The sequence below is a fragment of the Periplaneta americana genome, chromosome 1 (assembly GCF_040183065.1).
Source record: "Periplaneta americana isolate PAMFEO1 chromosome 1, P.americana_PAMFEO1_priV1, whole genome shotgun sequence".
In the NCBI taxonomy this organism is placed as follows: domain Eukaryota; kingdom Metazoa; phylum Arthropoda; class Insecta; order Blattodea; family Blattidae; genus Periplaneta; species Periplaneta americana.
In genome coordinates, this window is record NC_091117.1 from 70,510,274 (window position 1) to 70,537,549 (window position 27,276).

Below are 27,276 nucleotides of genomic sequence, written 5' to 3' on the forward strand. Positions count from 1 at the left end.
TCTGTTGGTCAGCATGCTGGGTTCGATTCCCGGGCTCGGCGCTCGGTGAATTTTTCTTGAAGAAGAAGAATTCCCTGGGTGTCTAGAGTCTGGAAATTTGTATGAATGTGATTGTGAGTGTGCCGGGTTAATATTAATTAACCAATCATCACAAATATAAAAAAATACATCAGGACTGTCGCTGTTAAGTAACCTGAACACACGTTTCAGCGTCACATTGTTGACAAGTAACTCCATCTGTTAGCACAACCATAAAGCATCTAGTAGATGCTATAGAGTTACCAACAACGAAAAAAAAATGTTCTTATATTACAAAAAAATAAAACCATGTTACATTTTCGTAGTATATGTCGTCAGTGTATGGGACCGGTGCCCACCCAGCATCGTGATGCACTTGGGGAGCTACGATAGGTTACGCAAATCAGCTATAACGGCTGGGGGGGGGCTCAACGTGCTAACCACACGATACCTCCATTCTGGTTGGATGATCGTCCACCTCTACTTCGGCATGTGGCCGTGAGGCCAGCAGCCGGCTGGTAGGTCTTGGCCCTTCATGGGCTGTAGCGCCACGGATTATTATTATAATGTCGTCACTGTTGTCTCACTCTTTTTCTTGTTTCTGCGATCCGTGAGTTTGGGCATCGATGATGTCAACAAAATACCTTTTCCATAGCAAAGGAACATGTGGCAATAATCCAGGTATGTCTGTACTTTTGCGTATGTCAAGGCGATTGGACACTTTTGCAGATTTTCCTTTTCTAGAAAGATTTTGCAGAGTTGTAATGAGGATTAAAATGGAGTATAAATTGCAATATGTATGTATTATAGGATCATACGTGCTACCACAGAGATTAACTGGATATCTTATCAGGACTTTCTTATGAACGTATTAAAAGAAATTTCAAAGACCGCGTGATTCCTTACGCCGAAGGGCAGAGGAATGCATTGCCATGAATGGACGTCATATTGAGCTCCTCCTGTGAACAAGTGTTCAGATCTCAGAGAGTATGTGTTGTAGGACCCGTGTTTATTAGACATTATTTTCTTGTTTTGATGCATACTAGCACCTCCTAAAATATTGTATACTTTTTTAACAGCCTCTATACAGGGTGCTTCCTAGGTGGTGTTACAAACTTTCAAACTATTTTTGCTTATAACTTTCGACTCAGTCATTTACGGACAATGGCTCCTGATCTAAAATTTAAACATGTGCCCTTCGCCATCATCCCTGAAAGTTTGTAACACCACCTCGGAAATACCCTGTATATATGACCTAATCCTTTACACTCAACATAATATAGATGATTACTCACTAGTAGCCAATATTCTCGTACATGATCATGAAATTATAAATGGTGAACAAATTAATATTTCATACTGTAGATTACATAAGACTAGTGCAAATTTTTCTGTCATGGGGATGAAATTATACAGGGACATCAGTTTATTTTTACTAACATTTCCAATATTAACCTGGCTATACCTTTGTATAAACGATTAAGAACCGGAAACACCGTTTCATGCCTCCTTCCAGGACTGGAGTTCGATGATACTGGCGTAATATACGAACAAATCACTTTACTAGGTAGCCTATAGGAGGGAAGATAAGTAGTTCATCCATTTACGTAAACTAGGAAATATCACGATTTTGAGTTTGATAATTTTCATTAGGTTTTTGTTTAATCAAAATAAAGTACAGTAATAATATTGAGTGTTTTTACTCACGAACTGAGCTTTCCATGCTGGCCTATTCAGTATGCTGTCTACAGCACATTAGCGTACGCTATAGAGAATGAAGTTAAATTGAAAAATAATCATAATATGGATATTTAAACACATTTTGAAAATGGTGGCCGTTCATTTCGATACAGGCTTCAGTTCTAATGTGCATATTATCTCACTGTAGACTATTGTACGAAATTCCAATTACCAGGTTCGTATTTCGTATCAGTAACTCATGTTGAAATAATTCTGTACCTACTCTATAAAAGAGACCTTACGTACTGTAAATTCAATCTTCACTTCTGCTCGATCCGAAAAGATAAAATTACTCAGACATGCTATCTACTGTCCGACCAAGTGGTTACGTCGCAGCGTCGTAGAAAGGGAAAAACTCACGTGACAGGTAATTACTTAACGAGGCCCTTTTATTAAAGTTATTTTAAACAATTGTATGGGTATAATATTACGTAGACGTCCAATTCCTAACAGAAATTAACGTTCCCAGAAAATAGCTAAGACAGCCTAGCCACTAGCATTTACAGAGAGGCGAATAGACGCAGGTGGGGGGAAATCGGGATGCGACGTAGGCAAATGGAAAATGATGGAATATTGAAAGCTCTTTCGTCACTGGAAAACATGCGGTCTTGGATCTGTGTGGAGGACGGTTGAACTTCATTAGTAGAAGGGGTGGGAGTGAAGCACATTCAAAAACTCAGGTACAATAAAAATTGAAGTAAAAATAAAATGATGTCGCTGTATAATAAGTTTCCCAGTCAATATTATAAGTTACCAACCAATAGTTTCAAAACTAGATTTTATTACTGGATTTTAATTAATCCTTTCTACTCTGTAGAAGATTTTTTAAACATAAATTCATATGAAATTGCTTTTTAATAAATATAGTTATTTTCATTTAGTTACAAATAGTACATTAAGAGTGAAGTATTTTCATTAAGTTTTATAGTTTCAAAATATGTTGTGTTTTCATTGTTCTAGTTAACCCTTACTGTTTTCAATTACTGTATATATGTATTTACAAATGTATGTTTTTTCCCCGTCTCTATTTGTGACGAAGCCTATGACTGTATATCTGATGGCGTAATAAATTGAATTGAATTTGATGTTACAGAGTTCATTCACACAGTATATCGTACACGGAAGTTAATGATACTGGAAATAAAATAAATGAACACATATATTCAGTACGTAACACAATTTTTGAGTATCCGACAACCGGCCCTCATTTTGAAACTAAGCCTGCATAATTCTGGCAATTCACGCATCCGCGTACATGAAATTGATTTATCGCTACTTCTCCAAGCGACACAGCTGCAATCGGTAGGCGCGCCTGTAAGGGCACGCTCCGATACTAAAAGCACATGAGAGTTATATTGGCGAAATGAACAGAAAACACGTACATGTCTCACGTTGATACGCCCACCGATCTAAAAAGTTACGAACAACGGCGCAGCTAAGGGTTATTAACTTTCCGTTGATATTTATTAGATAATTGAGTCGTGATCATTATTTTATAAAGCCATCATAAAATCACCATCATATATGCATTATATCACCATGTCAATACAATAAGGTCCTCCATATACGATGCCCTCCTATTACCGCAAACTCAGCTGCCTTGCATGTTGTTCTCCTCGCATAGTTACCGCGAAATGCGCCGACGTTTCTGCGGTAGTAATTTAAGTTCTTGAAATCTGTTTAGCGACGAAAATGCTTATAAACAACTTAAGAATGAATCGTTCGTTCGCCTACGTCGCATCCCGATTTCCCCCACCTGCTTCTGCTCACCCCTCTGTAAAGGATAATGGCTGGGCTGTCGTAGCTCTTTTCTGAAAACATTAATTTCTGTTAGGAATTGGACGTCTACGTAATATTATACAACAGTTTAAAATAACTTAAATAAAAGGGTCTTGTTTAGTAATTAACTGTCACGTGATTTCCCCCTTTCTACGCTCCTGCCACAAAACCACTTGGACGGACAGTAGATAGCATGTATGAGTAATTTTATTTGTGCGGGTCGGGCAGAAGTGAAGATTTAATTTACAGTACGTAAGGTACTCTTTTATGGAGTAGGTACAGAATTATTTCAACATGAGTTACTAGTACGAAGGACGAAACTGGTAATTGGAATTAGATGCAATAGTCTACAGTGTGATAATATGCACAAAAGAACTGAAACCTGTATCGAAATGAATGTTCACAATTTTCAAAAATGTGTTTAAATATCCATATCATGATAATTTTTCAATTTAACTTCATTCTCTATATTGCACGCTAATGTGCTGTAGACAGTACAATTTACACTGCATAATGAATACGTTCGCATGGATAACTCAGTTCGCGAGTGAAAACATTTATTGTTAATACAGTACTGTATTTTGATTAAACAAAAACCTAATGAAAATTATCAAATTCAAAATCGCGATATTTCCTAGTTTACGTAAATATGTGAACTACTTTTCTTCCCTCCTATACCTAGTAAAGTGATTTGTTTGTGGGCTATTTTACACCAGTATCATCGAACTTCAGTCGCGGAAGTTGGTAGCAAAGTGTGTTTCCAGTTCTCATCCGTTAATCCAAAGGTATAGCCAGGTTAATATTAAAAATGTTAGTAAAAATAAAATGATGTCCCTGTATAAAGGAGTACTGTTTCATTGACTGCAATTAATTCTTCTTCCACAGGAATAATCGAGCCTGCAAAGAGAAATTTGTTCATCCCTTGCTAGAAGACAACTCTCCCGTGGCATAAGGTAAGGAGACAGAACCACATTTGGCATCCAGGTCTTCCATTTTGATCGCATTTCAATATTGCATACTCCAATTCCTTTCGCCCGTTTACTAGGCCCGTTTTATAACCCTCTTTCGACCAGCGAGCCGTTATAACCTTAAAACGTGCTCTTCATTCGTAAAGTCCAGCCAGCAAACACTGGACGGCTTTATAAAACCATCTAAAATTCCTTCTACCACATGAAGAAAAGCCAGGAGACCACCCCGTCGTTGCTTGAACGGATCCATTTTGTAGTACCGCATTAAGTAATTGGTTTACTGCGGGATAAAATCCTATAGACTAGCCTCGTTTCAAATGATTAGGACCGTGTAACCATAACAACATCAAGGGACGCATAAAATTCTGTAAATCGCCATGTTATTATTTGTACCGCACTGGCAAGTTTAAATTTTAATGCCACAGTGTTCACTTAAGGATCAATGTTTATATGGGTAGAGCTCGTAATAACACTAGGAGTATATACCTGTGGAGTAACGGTCAGCGCATCTGGCCGCGAAACCAGGTGGCTCGGGTTCGAATCCCGGTCGGGGCAAGTTACCTGTTTGAGGTTTTTCCGGGGTTTTCCCTCAACCCAATACGAGCAAATGCTGGGTAACTTTCGGTGCTGGACCCCGGACTCATTTCCCCGGCATTATCACATTCATATCATTCAGACGGTAAATAACCTAGATGTTGATACAGCGTCGTAAAATAACCCAATAAAAAGACTAGGATGCAGTAGGAGTGAAATTAATGTAAAAAATTCAGTGTTTAGTCTTTATTTGTGGAAAAAGTGATACTTCTTGAGGTGTAAATATGTAGTATTCTTTTCAATTATTTACGCAATGAAAGACGATAATTATTTACGGTTAAATTTTCAATTAAATACCCAATACTCTTCAGAATCTAAAAATAAAATACTTGGTTTATGATAACTAACATAAGATAAGAAAAATCTACTCTACAATTGTTGAACTACGATTAAATTTTGAGTCACTAACACCAGTTGGAGCAGGTGTGCAATCGCCTGTTTTCTTGTTGATTTTTCTTTGATTTTTGGCGATGTAGGAACATCCACATAATCGCTGACTTTCTGTAATGTTATTGAACTGCAGGAGAGAGGTTGGAAAATACCTTTTTCCTAGCCCCGCATTCACGTCCTCGTTTCAGTTTACTTCGCTCGGTTTTTCGCTTTAAATTTCGGCGGTTCATTTGCACGCTTTCTTTAATGGCACTGTCTCGTTCGTTCATGATAACTAGGGCTGAAAAAGTATTAGTTATAGGCTACGCTGCATCGTACGTGGAGCTCTGTGTTTACAAAATGCTTGTGTGCACGCGCGAGTGGTTACTGTAGCGGCTCCTTGTACAGTCCGCTCCGTATGAATTAACTCATAATAGGCTACAATTTACATTTACAGTATTACGTGTGTTTCAAATTAATTAAATCGGAATATATTAAATTTATGCGAATCATCATTGTCAATTTAGTCAAACACAATTTCTCCGTGTTCTGAATTCAGTCCTCTTATTCACTGAACAATAAGAATTTTACTCCGACTTAAAACAATGTGTCCCTTATGGTTTGATGTGCGCTGAATTCGTATCACGTAAGGTTTTTAAGATATGTTATGATTTCACTTTTCGATAAGCGCTCCCTCAGGAAACATTTGGTGTCGGTTGGGAGTTGTAAACCAAAACAAAAGCTAATGCATTTTATAAGTTTGTGACCTATGTCTGGTTTCTTATGGTTGTTGGCATGTTCTTTTGTACTTCTAATAAATAAAGAGATATTGGTCCCTTCTGTTCAGTAAATTTCATAACAGTTCAAAGTGAGGTCTACGCAGTGAACAAACAAGGGTGTAGTTTTCAGTATTAAAAAAAACGACAAATTAAAAGAGGGCATTTTTTTTATCTATTCACAAATTCGCAAAGTTATGGCTGATTCTTTCTTTGATGAAAAACTTTCCGTTACAGAAAAAATGACATCGCGCGCTTTCAAAAATGTTTGCTCAAATTTCCTAGGAAATTCTAGGGCACACAATTACGTCGAACTTGTGGGAACTGTGTTAAGCGCATATGAGTAAATGGGGTGTAGGCCAAATATATGTCTCAAAATTCACCTTTTACATTATCATTTATATTTGTTCCCTCCTAACCTTGGAGCGGTACGATTTCCAGAAATATCTGAAATGGGAAGGTGATATAAAGGAAGGTCATCATGCAGCATGCTTGCAGATTATTGTTGATTCTTGTAAAAGATAGCCCCGGGTCTAGTTATAAACGGAAGTCATCCAGAAAATTCTTTTAAATGGTAAGTTCAAATTCCGAGCTTTTTCTCATTATAGACATAAAATATTTTTATTGTTCTTGGGTTTTTTTGTGTTTTAAACTACGTAACATCATTTTTTTTCTCCAATACACATTTTTCAAGTATTATGAGGCATTTTTAATCCCTAGTCTCTTGTAATTTTAAAAGTAGCAGGGAAAAATAAAGAAAGAGTTTGTTTTTTCATAAAAAATAAATTCACTTTCCCCGGAAAATGGTACATGATGGGGCAATTTGGATTTTAAATTCAGATGTAGAGCACACATATTAGTAGACTGCTATTTTATATTTCGGAGCAAGGCAAAAAGTAAAAATTTGTTGCTCAATTTGTTCTTTGTTTGATTTTTGTTTCTGCATTCTGATACAACCTGACGTCATTTAAGCAGATATACTGTTGAGGAGAGTCGGATGTTCACTCTCTCTGCTCCTTACAGACAGTAGAGATACGCGGCAACGGTACGCATTTTGTAAACATTGAATATAGAAATTAGTTACTTCCCTTATATCATTACTTTTCTTCAGTCCTAATGATAACATAACAACGCACACAATCTCGCAGCAATAATGAACAAAGCCCTCTTGAAACGATCGTCGCGTAATTTTGTTTCACTGCATTAAACTAATAAAACAGTTTACTTAAAAAATGTAATGATGCAGATGCTGTAATATATGTGGTAGAACGTGAAATATATTTAAAATCATGGGTGGTGTGCATAAAGTTGTAGTATTACCTTTTGCTTTGACTGTAGAAGATATTTGAAGTAGAAGTAGGCTATATACTTTGCTTTGTATGCATAAACCTGATCCTACTACTACATAGTATTTACTTCTCGACGGTAGTATAAACTATCAAGAATATTCGATTATATCGATTAACGATAGTAGGGCCTACTTCGGGTTTATCCGTGAAGATGTGAAGACACTTAATTTTTGCCTACCATGCATTTATGTTAATTTCTTGGTGGGAAAATTGATTGTTGTCTTCAAAATTTGGTTAGTTTAACAAGAAATTGGACAATTACGACAAAGTGAGAAGTGTAGAAGAGAAAGAATGAGAACTGCTATTTGTTAATATACTAATAAAATACCCAGCATTATTAAACAAGTTGCAAACTCCTGCCACAAGAAGTGATAAAGAAAAAGCCATTCAGGCTATGAAACTTGAGGTGGAAGTTTACAGTAGGAAAAAAAATTTGACGAACAGCAAATTATGAAGAAAATAAATAACATGAAACGTAAAGTAAAATTAAAATCAGACAGGCCCAAAATGTTAGTCATTAAATTTACATGTAACCTAAAATATTGTACGCACACGGAATTTTTTCACGTAAATTAAATGTATTATAAGTACATCACAGAATAATTTTGCTAAAAATATATTATTTTAAATAATAATAACAACTATATCAACTAACAGAATTCTAGTTATCTCAAAATCAACATTTGAGTAATCTGTTACAGAAATTGATCATATAACATTTTTTATTTGTAAAATCTATATAACTTCTTATAATCGCGTTCTGATTGTTCTCGTCTTTCCTTCTATGATTTTCTAGCGCGAATTTGCACAAATTCTGTCATTTTAAATCATACAAATGCTTATGCTGAATTAATGAAATCTCAAACAGGGCAGACTACGATTTTTCTTACTTTACACTTAGAAGTAGAAATATATACTTTTTGTTATACATATAAGTAGTAGTTTATACTACGAATTCTAGCATAAACTGAACAGAGCCTTACAGATCAACTGTCTACCAGGCAGGGAAGAATTTACTGTGGGTTTTTATACATAAAGACCGTAGTATATATTACGAAAACCTTAGCAATAGAATTTACTTCAACTTTGTGCATACCAGCCATAATTTTGAATTTTTTGTGAGACGGTAATATGCTTTAACATGAATGTGACTACTATGAAAATGTTTACGATTAACAACAGAAAATCAGATAAAATTATAAACTCTGATTGGAATTAAACAGAATGAAGTATGACCTAAGTTTTCAAGGAATGATTCTATGTGATAAGAGGAAAAAAAAACTTCAGACAATTTGTTCATTGTGAAGCATCTTTGGTTAATGGCAGAATATTCGTCATAGTGTTAAGTATATCTTTTATCACATAATTTCACAGTTGCTCTATGGTACACAGCAAAATAGCTCGTTACTTTTTTAAAATGTATTTTATCATAACATGTTTTAGTCTTTTCAATTTATGCCTAAACGATTCGCTATCTTGTGCTTAAAATAAATTAAGAAAATGTGGCAACTGCACTGGAGTAGCGAACGCCGTCGTTACATTGAGGGTCAGTGACTTTAAATGTTGACGACAACGACGTACCTTCAATATGGACGATCAATATTGCAGGAAAGCCACCACGGAAGTCTAGTGATTATAGCGCTAGACTTATAATCTTGTGGAGCAGGGTTCGATTTTCGGTGTATCCCCGAATTATAACTTGTGTTGGGAAAGCCTGTGGTTTAGGTAACACAGGGGTTTTCTCTGGGAGCTCTGTTTTCCCTGTAACATCCCAATGAATCTCCATCGTGCCATCTCATCGCGGATGTAGCAAATTAGACCAGCCACCTATGGCGCACCCTTGGCAGCGGCTCTGTTGATAAATTAGTCAGCTGGCTTCATATGGATGAATGACGAACAGTTAAGTACCCGCCATTATTAAAAAATATATATTTGTGGAAATAATTGTACTATTAAGAATACAGACTAACTAGTCCATACCAACTGAATTATAATGGCTTACATATAGTTTGTGGGAATATAAACGGTGTAATACAGGGTTACATACGAATTCAACAATTAATGACGTTAATTTAAAAATAAAATATAAAAACAATATATATTGAAATATACTTGTGTAGGCCTACTACACGTTCAATGATACATGACCCCTGAGCGCTGATGTCGCTAGTAAGGTTTTATATAAGACATCATAGACGATTACGGAGCGCGTGACATTGAGGGGATCAGAGCATTCGTGAGGGTTATGACGCATTCTGCTATTTCGTGAAATCAACACCGGTCAGTTTACAATAGAAAAGTCTTAAAGTAACAGAAACTGTACGCGATTCATCATATAATTATGTAAACATTTTAATGACCTTTGTAGAAGAAAACAAGGAATAATGCAAAGTTATAATTTTAAGATGTATTGGCAGTGCCTGTACTTACTTATGAAAGTGAAAATTAAACTACATTTAGAAAAAAGAATATGATATGTTTAATCTATAGTAATCCGACTAGGGATTTTGATTTATCTAGAGAAAATCAAAATTCTAGTGAGATTTCATTGACTATCACACGATTAGAAATAAGTATATAAAGGTTACAAGAAATAAAGTCTTCTAATGTAATAAAATATTAATTGAATTACTAAAATACTAAACTGTCTCGAAAATGTATTATTGTACGAGTTCATCATTACAAATATTTCGCTAGATGGCAGTAGTGTGTCATGACGTGCTGTTCTCTTGTTACCAGTTGTGCCAACTATACAATCTTCATTGAACTATATGGACGATTATTATCAAGAAGATTTGTTGATTGAGTTTTATTTTTATTAAAACAGTTGCATTCAACTTATCAATATATCGATGACTCAGAATCAGATTGTTCCAAGTTCATTTTACTATTTTTTTTGTCAGTAAAGCTATTTAAAGCTCCTAAGATTCAAAGTATCATGAAAAAATTTGGAATAGCTTCACAGCAACCTTATGGAGAGGAATATTTACAAATTTGTACGATTTATTTATGCAGACAAGAACTGGAACACAATGAAACACAGATTTCTTTGTTATAAAAATTTGGACTTAGAACAGTCTGGTTCTCAGCCATCGATATATTAAACAATCTCTGTTACGTGACTATCCATAATCTCATACAGCTGAAGTTATAACATAACCTAAGTAGTGTAAACAAGATAAATTATAGAAAGTTTTTAATTAAGGATGATGAAATAAACATGAATCATTGTTCATAAACATGAACGTACAATGATGGAAAACAAAGAAACAAATGTTAGGGAGGTGATAAAAGCAAACAAATATTAGGGAGATGATAAAAATTTTAGGAAAAGCAGCCATGATTGTTCGAAACACGTTGTACCGTACCGTCTTTATTGGTCAAAAGTAGTATGTCAGCAATACTACAAATATATATGAAGGTTGGCATATGTTTAATTTAGAACAGTGTTTCTTGGATGAATCCGACTACATTAATAAAAGAATATGAAATATGTACGTCGAGAAGTGGAATGTGTAAGATATAGACTGGTAAATTATATCGGAGACCTGGATAGGATATTAATGTTTATCTTGCATGGAAGAGAAAGAGTTTACTTTTAAATCCCTGAAAACTTAGTTGTGATTTCCTGAATTATAAACTATAGTTCTGGTCCACCGTTGTGGAGTAATGGTTAGCTTCCCTGACCATGAAACGAATTTTTCCGGGTTTAAATCCCGTTTGGGACAAGTTATCTCGTTGAGGTGTTTTCCGGAGTTTTTCATCACCCCATTAAGAGTAAATGTTGGGTAACTTTCGGCACTGAACTCTGAATTCATTTTGTTGGCATTGTCACCTTCATAACATTCAGACTCTAGATAAACATACCAGTTATTAAAGCGTCGTCAAATAAACCACTAAAACAAACTGTTCATCTGTAGTTGTGCCTGTAAAATGCCGTTTGGCCTAAACGTTCAAGCCAATTAGCACAATCTGGTCTATCCAGACGCACAGACGCATTAAGGTGTATCCACCAAACACGTTTTTTTTTCTGACACGATTTGAAAATGAAGCGGGATTATGCAAACCAGGGTAGTCTCATTACTGTATCTGTTACAAAAACATCTGGTTATGCGGCCCTCCGTAACCACTAAAACCCAGCCTACCGAATAGACTGGCCAATGAGCAGCTCGAGATTGAATTTAAGAGCAATCTGGAAATAAGTGCTCTAGCATATGTAATATGTTGTCTCCGCAATAGAGTCAATTTCGACCAAATTTGTGAATAGTTTGCCAAAATTGTGTATATATATTTAGAGTTGTTTGCGCATGTAACCATCATTTGAGCTGCATGCTCCTTGAGAGATAACTTGATAATACCACAGTCTAGTATATACAGTCACGAAGCTCAGTACGTAGTAAATATGCATCCATAGATAGTTGCTAATTACTAGGATCGCTACTATCGCCTCATTACAGACAGTGCGGAATAGTACCTGCACAATCTATTGTTTGTAGTTCCCTCTAAACTCAAGCTTCGTGACTGTATATACTAGACTGTGATAATACTCAGGTCCATTGCAGTCCGCATTTATCGTTATTCCGCGTTTGTGTGGGAATACAACCAAGCCAAGCCCTCTCAGCTAGTGTAGCGGTTAATAAATAGATCAAAATAAAACATGTCATCTATGGATGATTAATTTATAATCAACGGTCACAGAATTGAATTCAATTGAACTGAATATCAGAAGGAGGCATTACGACCCACCAGTGCGCTAACTCTCGAGCTACGCATTCCAAAACCCACACCGGCTTACTGCACTAAGGTTCGCTGCATATCTATTTCAAGCGAATTTAAGTGAAGAGAGAAAATTCACAATGTTCACATATGTCCATTTCTTCATTTTTATATTTTATATTCTACATCCAATCCCGAGAGACATATTTATCCATAATAGTTGAGACTCTGTTTCCGATACAGCCTACCCCGATTTTTTTTATAAAGAAATCTGTAATGTCTCACTGCACTTAGAAATTTCATTCCTGAAGACTGTATATTCTGTGTATGAAATATCTTCATAGTCCAGGCCTTTGATCTATATAATAACTGAGGTTCAGATAAAGTAGCTGTAGGCTATAAGATCATCCAAGTAGGGCAGCAGTGTAGCCACGAGATGCTATCTGTACAGTGGAGCTTTTTGTTCAGAAACACGGGACCGATGACAACATCCCCGTGTATGTCACACCACACATTTAATCTTGGGTCAAACTGATTATGAGCCTCTACAGCTATGTGGGGGTTCTCGGGTGCCCAGTACACAGCGTTATGTCGATTCACTGTTCCGTTCAAATGGAAACAGTTTCATCGCTCCAACAAATATCAGCTTCAAGGTTTGGCTGGTGCGTTCGTCGTTCAAGAAACCACTCAGAACTGCACCCTCATATCTGTGACATCCCCATGCAGTTGCTGCACAAAGTGCATGCGATAGGGATGGAAATGATTGACTGATAATATCCTGGACACAGACGCTCGACTGGTGCCACATTCTTGCGCCACTTCCCTGGTTGACCGTTATAGACTGACTACCAGCTTAACTAGTACTCTAGCTGCGTTTGCATCCCCTGTTGCTGTACGAGGCCTCCCTGAATGTTTTTTTTTTGTCGTGGATACTGCCTGCTGTCTTGAACCGTTCCATTAAACGACCAATGCCTCCGTGATGTGGGGTTGGTTGATCTGGATGCCGTTTGTAATATTCTTATGTTGCTTCCCCTAGACTCAGGCCTCCCGCATGGATGAGAACCATTTCCATCCTCTCAGGAATTGTGTACATTGTCTGTTGCTACCCGGTTCACTAGTGAAACTAACACTTACTCACCTGTCTACACAAAAAAACACAATTTATTAATTACAGCGCGCGACCCAAACCACATTTATAATTTAAGTTTCGTGCGCTCCAGAGATGTGGCACCTCAGTTTTGGATGCGTTTTCTCTAACCAAACTGGTACTTTACTTGAAACGCGAACATGTTTGTTGCAATTTTCTCAAAAATGGCTCTTACGATTTTCTTTAAAATTTGCACATGAACTACACGTACCAATATCTAAAACATTTATTTGAAACTATTTTTTGTATATACACTAATAACGGAGATGTCCTATGTCGCGCGACTTTTGAATCACTCTGTGTATATATATATATATACATATATATACATATATATATATACATATATGATAGTTTATTGTCGAATTCAGGACACGAGGAAAATATGACAGTATTGACAAAAGACATTATGGTTGTACCACAGTCTAGTATATACAGTCACGAAGCTCAATACGTAGGGAATATGCATCCATAGATAGTTGCTAATCACTAGGATCGCTACTATCGCCTCATAACAGACAATGCGAAATAGTACCGGCACAGTCTATTATTCCTAGTAACCTCAACAACTCAAGCTTCGTGACTGTATATACTAGACTGTGGTTGTACACTAGACTGCAAAAGAAATTCCAAGCCAAAGTCACTATTGATTTGAATTATTATCGTGTTACAAGGACTTCGCTGTATGTATGAAATAATTATAAACACATCTGAACTGGCCTCAATTTAATGAAGAGTTTTTATTTTATGAAAAAATAATTGTATAGTTAAATGTTTCAATTAGATTCAATTTTAATTTCTTTGTCTGTATTTATAATAAAATTTTATATTTATAATAGAAGTTATACTTTTTTAATATAATATGAAACATTAATTAGACGTATATATCGATTGTAACAATGACAGCATCCATGACTAATAAGGAAGACTATAGAATACCATATAAACTGCAGTTTCACTATTTTCGTGTAGTATTCTTTTTAATGTTGTAAAATAAAAGCATATGAATAATTTAAAATCAATTCTTATTAAATAATATGGTGAACATGTTTTAAAAGTCGTATTTACATGTTAAAAAAAACTAATCTCGGGAAAATAGCTTTCCACCTCGCCATATTTGCTAAAGCCCTGGAAAAACGATATAATTTAGTATCGGTAATTTTTTTGCAGTCCAGTGTACCTGGGACAGAATTGAAAATAATTTTAAGCAGTGGTTTTACACAAAATGACAGTAATTACAGAGAACACAACTTGTATTCTGCACTGAATTTGTTTTTGTGAACACAAAGGTAATCATACAAGTTGCACGCAGCACGGAACTGGACATTTATATTTGCAATTCTTCTTCAAACAATTTCTGACTCAGATTATGATGGAATTTAAGGGACCGCATGAGATGTGGCCAGAGAGAACTTACGTTTAATGTTCATCAAAAGGCACAGGAAAGTGCAAGTGAGATAGGAAAGAGAGAATAGCATTGGAATGAGTAGATGTAAAATTTGTGTTCGTGATATGATTATTTGCTTTGATGTGATGCAGAATTCTCTGTGAGAACTGAAGCTAAAATTTTGTCGATGGAACGTCTCACTTCATCCATTTTGATGCACTAAAATTTGAAAGCTTAAGATACACAGGTAAAAGTACAAATATCATTATCTGTTGATTAATTGTTACTTAATTAAAACTTTGAAAATATCCGTGAAAATAAGTGCCTGAGAAAGATAGCAGAATAAACATTAAGCACTGTGAATTTCTCCTTCATTAAGGAACACTCGTACATTGTGGCAGTAATGATTATTACTACTTTTTTAAAATAATGATTATATTATTTTTATCCATATGAAACATTTGGAATGTATGAAGTGACAAATGTATATACAGGGTGATTTAACTGAGATGATGAAATTTTCTGGTGGAAATTATCCTCTAGGAAAAAAGGAATTCGTATTACAAATACGATTTTACGGAGGATTTTCGCGGAACAAATGGATGAATAGATATTTATTAAGTGCAAATGGGTTCTCACCAAATGACAGTTACAGAAAAAAAATATGTATATAATAAATAATAATAATAATAATAATAATAATAATAATAATAATAATAATAATAATATATGACTATGTCTCGTGACGGGAATATTGTACGAAATGAAAATATAAAAAATGGAAATTTATTTATCCTTTGAAGAAATGGAAAAATTCAAATAATTGGGAGCAACAGTAACAAATATAAATTATACTCGGGAGGAAATTAAGCACATAATAAATATGGGAAATGTCTGTTATCATTCGGTTGAGAAGCTTTTATCATGCAGTCTGCTGTCAAAAAATCTGAAGGTTAGAATTTATAAAACAGTTATATTACCGATTGTTCTTTATGGTTGTGAAATTTGGACTCTCACTCTGAGAGAGGAACATAGGTTAAGGGTGTTTGAGAATAAGGTGCTTAGGAAAATATTTGGTGCTAAGAGGGATGAAGTTACAGGAGAATAGAGAACATTACACAACACAGAACTGCACGTATTGTATTCCTCACCTGACATAATTAAACATTAAATCCAGACGTTTGAGATGGGCAGGGCATGTAGCACGTATGGGCGAATCCAGAAATGCATATAGAGTGTTAGTTGGGAGGCCGGAGGAAAAAAGATCTTTGGGGAGGCCAAGACGTAGATGGGAAGATAATATTAAAATGGATCTGAGGGAGGTGGTATATGATGATGGAGACTGGATTAATCTTGCTCAGGATAGGGACCGATGGCAGGCTTGTATGGGGATGGCAATGAACCTCCGGGTTCCTTAAAAGCCAGTAAGTAAGTAATAGGCGTAATAATAATAATGGTAATAATAATAATAATAATAATAATAATAATAATAATAATAATAATAATGGCTGTATTTAACCTGGCAGAGTTAAGGCTGTAAGGCCTTCTCTTATACTCAACCTTGATTAAAACTTGCTTACATAGTTGAACATAAAATGGTATTAAGTAATTACATACTGATACGATTTAGGTACATAATGATATCCAAAGGGGTAGTGACATAAAAATGTACCACATAAAATAAAAATAAACATAGTGGAATATATATTAATGTTGTTAGAATCAAATACTATTCATACAAAAGCAGAAGCCGATAATTCGATAAAAAATGTACACAGTAAAAACAAAAATGAACACATTGGAATACATAATAGTATTAGATTGCAAGCACTTCAATTCAATTCATAAATGTGAGGAATATTGTTTACATATGCCTAAGAAGGTGCTCCTCTCTCTAGGTTGTACGGTGCGACGATTAAAGCGAAGACTCCACACTAACGACACCCTATCAGTGTTCATTACAAAGCACTGCTTTCACTTTTGGATCATTAACAGGCCGTTTGCTGACAAAGCCCTAAAAGCAGGTGTGTAGCGGTCTGTGATGCCATTCGAGTTCAAACGGTCCTGTGATCAGCACTTTCTTTTGTCATCCCTTACGTTGTTATTATAAAACATTAGCCACGAGACAACAAATTTATTAGGGGGACGCTCCTATAACACTGCTCAACAATGATTTTGTTAAATGTACAATTTATGCTGTTTCTTATGTAATGTCATCTGCTGATTACAAAATTGAAGTCAGAATTTTTTTATCACCCACCATTTTCTTGTAATTATAGAAAAATTCATTTATTTTTATTGCCATATACAGTCCTTAACATGCTAATGGAAAGAACATATTTCGAATATTTCATTTTATTGCTTTAACAGTTGACCTGTAATTTAAATATGTATTGTATTGATTAAGGCTGGTTGAGTGGAAGAGAAGGCCTTATGGCCTTAACTCTGCCAGCGAAAATAAAACATTCTATTCTATTCTATTCTAGTCCTTAACATGCTAATTGAAAGAAAATATTTCGAATATTTCATTTTATTGCTTTAACAGTTGACCTGTAATTTAAATATGTATTGTATTGATTAAGGCTGGTTGAGTGGAAGAGAAGGCCTTATGGCCTTAACTCTGCCAGCGAAAATAAAACATTCTATCTATTCTATTCTATTCTAGTCCTAACATGCCTATTGAAAGAAACTATTTCGAATATTTCATTTTATTGCTTTAACAGTTGACCTGTAATTTAAATATGTATTGTACTGATTAAGGCTGGTTGAGTGGCAGAGAAGGCCTTATGGCCTTAACTCTGCCAGCGAAAATAAAACATTCTATTCTATTCTATTCTATTCTATTCTATTCTATTCTATTCTATTCTATTCTATTCTATTCTATTCTATTCTAGTCCTTAACATGCTAATTGAAAGAAAATATTTCGAATATTTCATTTTATTGCTTTAACAGTTGACCTGTAATTTAAATATGTATTGTATTGATTAAGGCTGGTTGAGTGGAAGACAAGGCCTGATGGCCTTAACTCTGGCAGCGAAAATAAAACATTCTATTCTATTCTATTCCATCTATTCTATTCTATTCTATTCTATAATTTTAGATCACTGTTGACTGTGAAGACAGAATTCATAAAAATAAATTTTATTCCTTGTAAGACTGCGAGAGTTAGTATTAATTCTCAGTTGAGTTGAAACTTAAAATCATGAAACAAGTTTCTAAACCTGTGTTTTCTTTGTTCTAATTTTAAGTGTGGTATAAGTGTCTTATAAAGTGAAACATATCTCGAAATACTGTATAAATCACAAATCATTTTTGTTACGTTTGTGGTTAATTAACTTCTGAAGCACACAGGCGAATTTTACTGCACTAGTTAAAAGAGCTTACGAGTGTTCTTTTGATTGCATAATAGATGAGGACAGGAACTGGATCCCTGCCTGAAATCTGTTGTGCTCCATGTAATTATATTAGCCTAATTGGTTGGATAAAAGGATCCAGTCATAAGTTCTTTTCCAGTTCCATCGATATGCCGGTAATCTAAGGATCACTCAACAGACTGTTACTTTCTAGGAACCACAGATCAGAAGATTACAGAGAACTTGTCAGCGAGCTGATTCAGAACTATAATGTGATGGGGTGTCATATCTCTCGAAATAACTTATTGGATTCTCATTATTTTTTCTGTCGTCAAAACCTTCGGGTAGTGAGCAACGAACGTGGGGAGCATTTCAATCAGGATTTTTCTGAAATGGAAAGGCGCTACCAGGAAAAATGGAGTTAAAATATTCAGTCAGACTACTGTTAGGCACTCAAAAGAGCTGTTTCTCAAGCCAAGTATAGCCTTAAATCTATTTCACACACATTTTAGGTAAAATGTTATAATGTATCAATACTAGAAAAGTCTGAAGTACATTTCATATAATTACTCAAAAGAACCCTGGGTAATAGAAAAATTTTGAAAACAGATCTGACGTCAGCACGAAAAATGCTATAAGAATCACCCATTCTTTATCTTTTAATAAGAAATGAATTTATTTTTTTGACCAGTGTAATTGATTAAACAAATAATGAAACCTCTGTGACTCTCAAATAATTGAATACTGCTTTCGAATATTATAACCATAATTGTAGTAAAGAACTATTAAACCTGTATCAGAGCGACTCCACATATAAGACGCTAAAAATCTACTATTGGTAGAATTAGATGATTAAACATAGAATCAGGTTGATTAAGATAATGAATGAGTTGACAACAGAATAAATTATTCAAGAACGAAATTAATAATTAAATGAGTGAGTGAGCGAGTGAGTGAGTGAGTGAGTGAGTGAGTGAGTGAAAATAATTGAGTATGATCCCAAAACTCGCTCAGTTCATTTATGATTTATACATATCCACGAACCTATGATTGAGATTCTGGCTGATATGTAGGCTACATCTATTATATCAGGCAGTACTCTCACTTGATGATGTGTATCAGAGGAAGAACAATATTGTTTGTATGCATCTGAAGTCTGACTAGTCGGCGATGTATGCAATGGAGGGTGAACGGAACTGGTCACCCTACTCCATTATCTCCTGGCCTAGTTGCCTCATAAGTGGTGTCTACTTGGTATCACATGTGAGATTCAGACCTGTCTTCGGACAGTTGACTAAACTACAACATACCCACGGCCCAGTTCAAATGAAAAAAAAAACTCAGAATTTAAAGTTTTGAGAAATCTGCCTTTTTAAACTTTATGTTGGTGTGAAAAATTAAAATATCGTTGAAATTAGTCCAGATTATTTTAATTATGTTTTATATATCCTACTAGTGTCGTGCAGTGTTCGAACATGACAGGGGATCCCTACTCCGTAGGCATCCCAGCAATACGTGGAAATAAAGCATGTAATCTAAAATAACTGAGTCCGTCGAAAATCGGTAAGATGCCTTATGTTTGGTTCATATTTGCCAAGTCTCTGTACAACCTAACCTCTCTTTGCGTTTGTTCAGTCTTTCTCTTTCGTTACATAATCATGTTCGGTGCCTTTATCCCTAGTTCCTCCTCTCTCTGCGCCTTTATGCTTTAGCTGCATAAGGATGTCGGTCAGACACATATTTTGAGAAGTTACTCACAGTAATGATTATAGATAAGTTTTCTTGTTATTAATATTACCAAACATTCACAAAAATATACGTACAACTAAATCAAACATAAAAAACGCATATGTTCAAAGTATCGATTGGTGTTGTGCAATGTTCTAACATGAGAGAAAAAACCAAGACATTATAAACTTCGTTTTATTCCATCTGGAAAATTAATCGCAAGATATGTGCTCAAATCTTTGAGCGGTTTAAAGTAGTGTCCTGTTATGTTCGGACGTGAGGGAAGCAACCAAGACATTAAATACTTCGTCTTATTTTATATGAAATATTTTTTTAACAAGGTGGAACAACACGATAGGCTTCTTCTGCAGAGCGAACATCGACGAATGTCTAACTTAGTTATACTCGACTAACTTGAACCGAACATAGTGCCTGTAATGCACGTCGCTAATATTTTCATCATCCGTATAGTCACATAAATATTGTTATCGAGCAACTGTGATTTATTTGAATATTATGTGAAGAATCTATACTAATAATAAATCTGTAGCCGAAATTTTTCTGGTAATTTCCGATTTTCCAAAAATAATTGGTCCTAACATATATTATAGTTAACCACCCTGAAATCGAAAATCCCTTTTTTCAAATTTTTGTTTGTATGTATGTCTGTCTGTCTGTCTGTCTGTATGTTTGTTACCTTTTCACGCGATAATGGCTGAACAGAGTTATACGAAAATTGGAATATAAATTAAGTTCGTTGTAACTTAGAATTTAGGCTATATGGCATTCAAAATATGTTATTTAAAAGGGGGATTATAAGGGGGCTTGAATTAAATAAATCGAAATATCAAGTAATATAAAGTATACACATTAAATCTAAAGATGTCAATCTTCATTAAACTGTGGTTGCATGTAATAACAATTAAGAAACATGGTAAAGGAATTGTCATTGCAATAAATGAGTGGTCTGTGGACCGAAATGATCACATTTTAATTATTTAAATACAATGTATATTAAGTAACATATTAAAAGATTTATCCTTCTATAAAACACGAATGTTCCCTGGATCAAATGCTCTATTTTAATTATGTAATTAATTTATATTTATTTCTAACGGGTGCAGCGGAGCGCACGGGTACGACTAGTACAATAATATAATTAGGCTATAGCTAGCTCTGTTCTGCCGGTAATTGATATAGTAACTACTGTCATGTATTTTTAAAACATAATGTAATGTTTCTTTCTGTCGAAGATTACTAAAAGCATAGGTTGTATTTTTTTTTCTTTTTGTTTTTCTATTGGATGATTTTACTTTTTTTTTTTTAAGTCTATCATTTTTGTTTTGTCATGTTATAGGCCTAATACAGTTTTCTAGTGGAAGCAAAAAGTACAAACTTGATAATTTGTGAATACCGCAAAAAAATTTTAAGTAACAATTACTTGTCTTACAATACTTACAAGCGAAGTAGATATTTATTGTGCAATATTTTAAGTGTGAGATAATTCAGTATCAGTGATGAAAAATAGAATTTTTATAAACCTTTTTTCCATTTCAGAACATTCAATATAACAATAGTTTAGAATGTATTATTCATTATGTGGGGGGGGAAAATAATATATTATATAATTAACTAATGAAATACTTTTCAATAAGCATATTTAATATTACAGTTGCGGAATAAACCGCCTGTATGAATCTATTTCGATTCGAACATACTGTATACACAGCTCTGAACTTTACGTAGGCTATAGTATCACAAATTTAACATTTAACGTAAGAATGTTGTAACAAGTTTCATAAGGTCCTAGTTCGTAGTAGATTATTTTTTTATAGGAGACAGCTGCTACAATTGCTACGCGAGTCACAACCCTCTCGTAGTCGGGAGTAACCTTGACAAAACTGCCTTAAGTGAACCTCTCCCTCTAGTAATGTTGCCATCCGTTCTCATCGTTCAGAGGCTTAAAATTAGTGGTTTTTAAATTATATGAAAATACGCAAGAGGAATAAATTTATCTTTATTACATTTTATATCGCTGTGGACAAAAATTACGATCCTACTCGCAATAGTTAACGATTAAGAGGGAGATAAACGTTTGGGAAGAAACATTTTTTCTGAGAAAACTTTGAACTTTTTACCAACATGGTGCTACACGTTTTTTGTTACATACAGCATGCGTTATTCGCTCTGAAAATCTGCAGTGTTATTTTACTTCCTCCCCCCCCTCTCTCTCTCTCTCTCTCTCTCTATATATATATATATATATATATATATATATATATATATATATATACACACACATATATATTATCCGCATATGTCACCCTTCCTTTTAGGCCTTTGTCGGTGTCCAAGCGGATTTTAAAAAATCAAGAAATGTCCTCCTTTTGGTAACTTGTATGCCTGATATTTTGCAATTAACTGATTTGACGCCCTTTTCAAGTAATTTGCCAAGTAGGTGACAGCAGCATTGACGCAATGTACTCTTTGCCTACGATCATAACTCCTTTTGCTCTTTCTTCTTTCTTGAAGTTAGCTAGTAAATCGAGAGATCGAGTTGCGAATGTGAAGCTAAATAGAAATTTTCTGTCCTATTTAATAATATAGTTCCCTTGTCTTTCATATTTAGCTAACTGTAAAATCATTATTATTTCTTTCATAATTATTTTTAATAAAATATTCATTAACGTACATTTAAGTATGATATACCTAATCCTAAATCTGCGTTGTAAATATTTTGTAATAAAATAAATATTGACATAATTTAAAGTAGGCCTATAATGCAGACCTAAGCCTAAATCTAAGTATACATAATATTTTTTGTCCTGTTTTTTCGAACAATGTCCTCCTTTTTGAAACTTTGTGTCCTCTTTTTTATCGATGTGAATCTGGTCAGCCTATACATACATACGTTTTTTTTATTTTATTGGGTTATTTTACGACGCTGTATCAACATCTAGGTTATTTAGCGTCTGAATGATATGAAGGTGATAATGCCGGTGAAATGGTTCCGGGGTCCAGCACCGAAAGTTACCCAGCATTTGCTCGTATTAGGTTGAGGGAAAACCCGGGAAAAAACATCAACCACGTAACTTGCCCCGACCGGGATTCGAAACCGGGCCACCTGGTGTCGCAGCCAGACGCGCTGACCGTTACTCCACAGGTGTGGACCATACATACATACATACGCTACATACATACGTACATATGACTGCTGTAGAACTTTATGATGGAACAACTTCTATCACTCCTATCAGGAATATTCAATGAAAAACCGCTAGATGGTTTCTAAATCGTTTTCGTTGTGCCGCAGTTGTAATGAAGCTCCTACTGGACCGAGAAGCTGTAAGTGTTGTAGCTACCATAAATATGGATTTTAAAACGGTGATATGGATAATAATTTTTTCATAACTTCCCTTTACACTTCAACGCCTGTATCTCCCACCCTCTCCGCTCACATTTGCGTGTGTTAGGTGTATGTGACACAAAGGGATTAAAACACAAAAGCATAGCCAATATAATTCTATGCATTGTAATTATTAGCCTATATTACCATTTGAATCGGGAAAAATGTTGGACGGTTATCACTTATTTCCTCTCTAATTCATGTATTCGCAGTAATGTTTTTCCTGTAAATATCTCAATTTTTTTTTAGCATCAACGGGGAAGTGTTTTAGTAACTACATAATATGTATTGGTAGATAGCGAGTTTCTGGAAGAACGATAACAATTGCCACAACTTTTGTTTTAGGTAATTTATAGTCGCGACGCTGTTATTCCCGGCGTGACTCCTCCTCTTTGTTTACGTCTTAGAAAATGAAGGGTCTATAAAGTCTAGGTAGGTAGTATCGTTCGCCATTTTTGTTCTTTCGTTGCCGAGCTACCAGACGAGGAATCTTATTTGCCGCACCATTAAACATTGTCATGTCGTAGCTTCTATCATAATAAATCAAACGCACTGTAATTCAACAAATAAATGAGGGGCAAATAATGCCCTCTTGTGCTTTCTGCGAACGCCAACGAAAGAGCCAAAATGGCGGGCTGATTATATTAAGTATTTATCGAGCCTTAGGAAATACATAACGTCATCATCAGCTAATCACAAGACGCACACGTTTAAATGTACTCCACCAGCAACGCGATTGCCTAGCTGACATTAAAGCGACAAGACTATAGGTTTGATTTGGTGAGGCGTTTGGTATGCCTTTAACATATATTATATCAGTGTTATTTTGGTAACGGGACAGAAGTCATAAAAATGATTTTGGGGATAAATAAAAGTTGAACTTCGGAAATATTTTGCAAATAATTTTCTGAACAAATAAAGCACATCAACTGCTATTATTCTTTTTTTCATTTTTGCACACTCTCTTATATAATTTAACTTGTTTGTTCATCAGGGGAACAAAATTTCATCTGCATAAACAAATGACGAGTGAAATGCTGCTGTATCGTATTCTTCACTAATTCCTGATTTGCATACGCGTTATTCTCTTGAAGTATAATATACCTAATGTTGCAATAGTCTCTAAAACCCTAATTTCTGCTTCAGAACAAAATTCACTTACTTACTGGCTTTTAAGGAATCCGAAGGTTCATTGCCGCCCTCACATAAGCCCGCCATTGGTACCTATCCTGAGCAAGATTAATCCAGTCTCTACCATCATATCCCACCGCCCTCAAATCCATTTTATTATCCTCCCATCTACGTTTCGGCCTCCCCCAAGGTCCTTTTCCCTCCGGCCTCCCAACTAACGCTCTATATGCATTTCTGGATTCGCCCATACGTGCTAAATCCCTGCCCATCTCGAACGTCTCGATTTAATGTTCCTAATTATGTCAGATGAAGAATATAATGCGTGCAGCTCTGCGTTGTGTAACTGCCTCCATACTCCTGTAACCTCATCCCTCTTAGCCCCAAATATTTTCCTAAGAACCTTATTCTCAAACACCCTTAATCTCTGTTCCTCTCTCAAAGTGAGAGTCCAAGATTCACAACCATACAAAACAACCGGTAATATAACTGTTTTATAAATTCTAATTTTCAGATTTTTTGACAGCAGGCTAGATGACAAAAGCTTCTCAACCGAATAATAACACGCATTTCCCATATTTATTCTGCGTTTAATTTCCTCCCGAGTGTCATTTATATTTGTTACTGTTACTTCAAGAAATTTGAATTTTTCCACCTCTTCGAAGGATAAATCATCAGTTTTTATAGTTCCATTTCGTACAATATTCTGGTCACGAGTAATAATCATATTCTTAATACTTTCGGGATTTACGTCCAACCCTATCGCTTTACTTGCTTCTTTCTTCAAGTAGAATTTCCGCGTTTTCCCCAATCGTTTGTCGATTTTCTCCTAACATATTCACGTCATCCGCATAGACAAGAAGCTGATGTAACCGGTTCGAACAAAATTCACACCTTCCAAAAATGTTTGTTAACGAACGGTTAAATTACTCATGTGGAATGGCATAAATCTTAGGAATTTATATCAGGTGACTCAACATCAAATGCGAAACCTGTGCGCCGCGAAATTTTCTCGTTACATTATGAATTGTTACCGTGCATGCATTCTTTTTCGCGTTCCATACCTTGCGAATGTGTTGATATGAACACTCGTTCTTCAACACTAAATGTCATACACTATTGCAGTGGTCGGCAAAGATTGTCGTATAAAATACAGCCAGCAAGCGAGATGATAGGAGGGGAGGATGCCGAAACTGCTTAACTTCTCAGCTCTGCTTATAAATGTTTTCATTTAATATATACCATAAACTGTACAAGTAGTTACACTGGAATTACTTTGTTTCATCTGAATTTGTTTGTTGAAAAGTTGTATGAGTTCAAAATTGTTCATGATTTTGAAATGCTCCTTTGCGATATGGATAGAAACTATATGTAGCATCGAAAGAAGTTTTTTCAATTTAAAGTTGCAATTGGTACATTAAAAGAACATATTATTAAATGTAATGAACTATAAAGGAACGTGAACCACTATGACATACAGTTGGTGCCTCTCTATATTTCATTATATACGTTATTCCTTTTTTCTTGTTTCAAACTTGTTTCCACTTTCACATTAATTTTTCTCTGTTATAATATAAAAAGAATAATATCAGATTATTAAAATATGGTATACAGGGTGTTAAAAAGTATCCAATATTTTAGGAGGTGCTAGTATGCATCAAAACAAGAAAATAATGTCTAGGGTCCTACAACATACGCTTTCTGAGATCTGAACCTTGTTCATAGGAAGTGCTCAATGTGACGTACATTCATGGCAGTGCATTCCTCTGCTCTTCGGTGTAAAGAATCACGCACTCTTTGAAATTGATCTGGTTGTTCTTGATAACCAAACGTCTAAGGGGTTTAGGTTTGAGGAACGAGCAGACCAAGGTGTGGGGCCTCCCCAATCAATCCAGCGGTCCTGAAATGTCATCGTCATGTGTTCACGTTCATTGCGGAAAAAATGTGCTGGTGTGCCATCATGCATGAACCACATCTGTGGCCTTTGCTGACATGGCACATACTTCAGTAATGTAGGCAATACGTTAATAAGAAAATCCTGATAACGAGTACCAGTTAATCTCTGTGGTAGCACGTATGGCCCATAATCTATCGCCAAGAATACGTTGATTGAGAATCAGTGCTTATGCCTTCTTTCTTCAACTGCATGGGGATTTTCATCAGTCCACACACCCTCATATGCTGATTACAAGAATTCACAACGCCATCTTTGCTGAACCCTGTTCATATCCGCAACCAAACTTTTGTTTTCAGTATTCCTTGCGACATATCAGTATTCCATGCAAAAGGTATCAACTACGTATCATTATCTGATAGTCTCCTGTATTTTAGGGCAGAAAATGCATTGTCATAAATGGACGTCACATTGCGCACCTCCCATGAACAAGTGTTCATATCTCAGAAACTATGTGTTGTAGGACCCATGTTTATTAGACATTATTTTCTTGTTTTGATGCATACTATCACTTCCTAAAATATTGGATACTTTTTTTAAAACTCTGTATATTCTTATTGTACTCATATAAATTTAAATACAGATCAAGCTTATTTATTTTTAGTGGTTTTATCAGGAAGTAATTCATGAATTACTCTACCTCCTTTCAATTTCTTCTTCCTTATGATAGAATACGACTACATACAAGTTCTGTATCATCAACGTGTCTGTTTTTGCAACTGCCGCCAGACTCTAATAATGCTCGAAGGTGAATTGTGAAGTGATAACAGTAGAGAAGGAAGTACTCTACATATAGAAATTCCACTTGCACTCGCTGTGTTTTAAATCTGAATATCTGAAAAGGAAATTAAACAATAATTTAT

General features: G+C 35.2%; 1 protein-coding gene across 1 annotated transcript in view; it reads left to right on the plus strand.

The window, feature by feature from the left end:
- Positions 1-27,276, plus strand: part of LOC138696640 (5-hydroxytryptamine receptor-like) — a 1,489,006-nt gene that overhangs the window by 498,555 nt on the left and 963,175 nt on the right. The window contains exon 3 of the mRNA XM_069821850.1: positions 4,423-4,490. The gene's annotated coding sequence lies outside the window, so the exon portion shown is untranslated. The remainder of the gene's footprint in view (positions 1-4,422; positions 4,491-27,276) is intronic.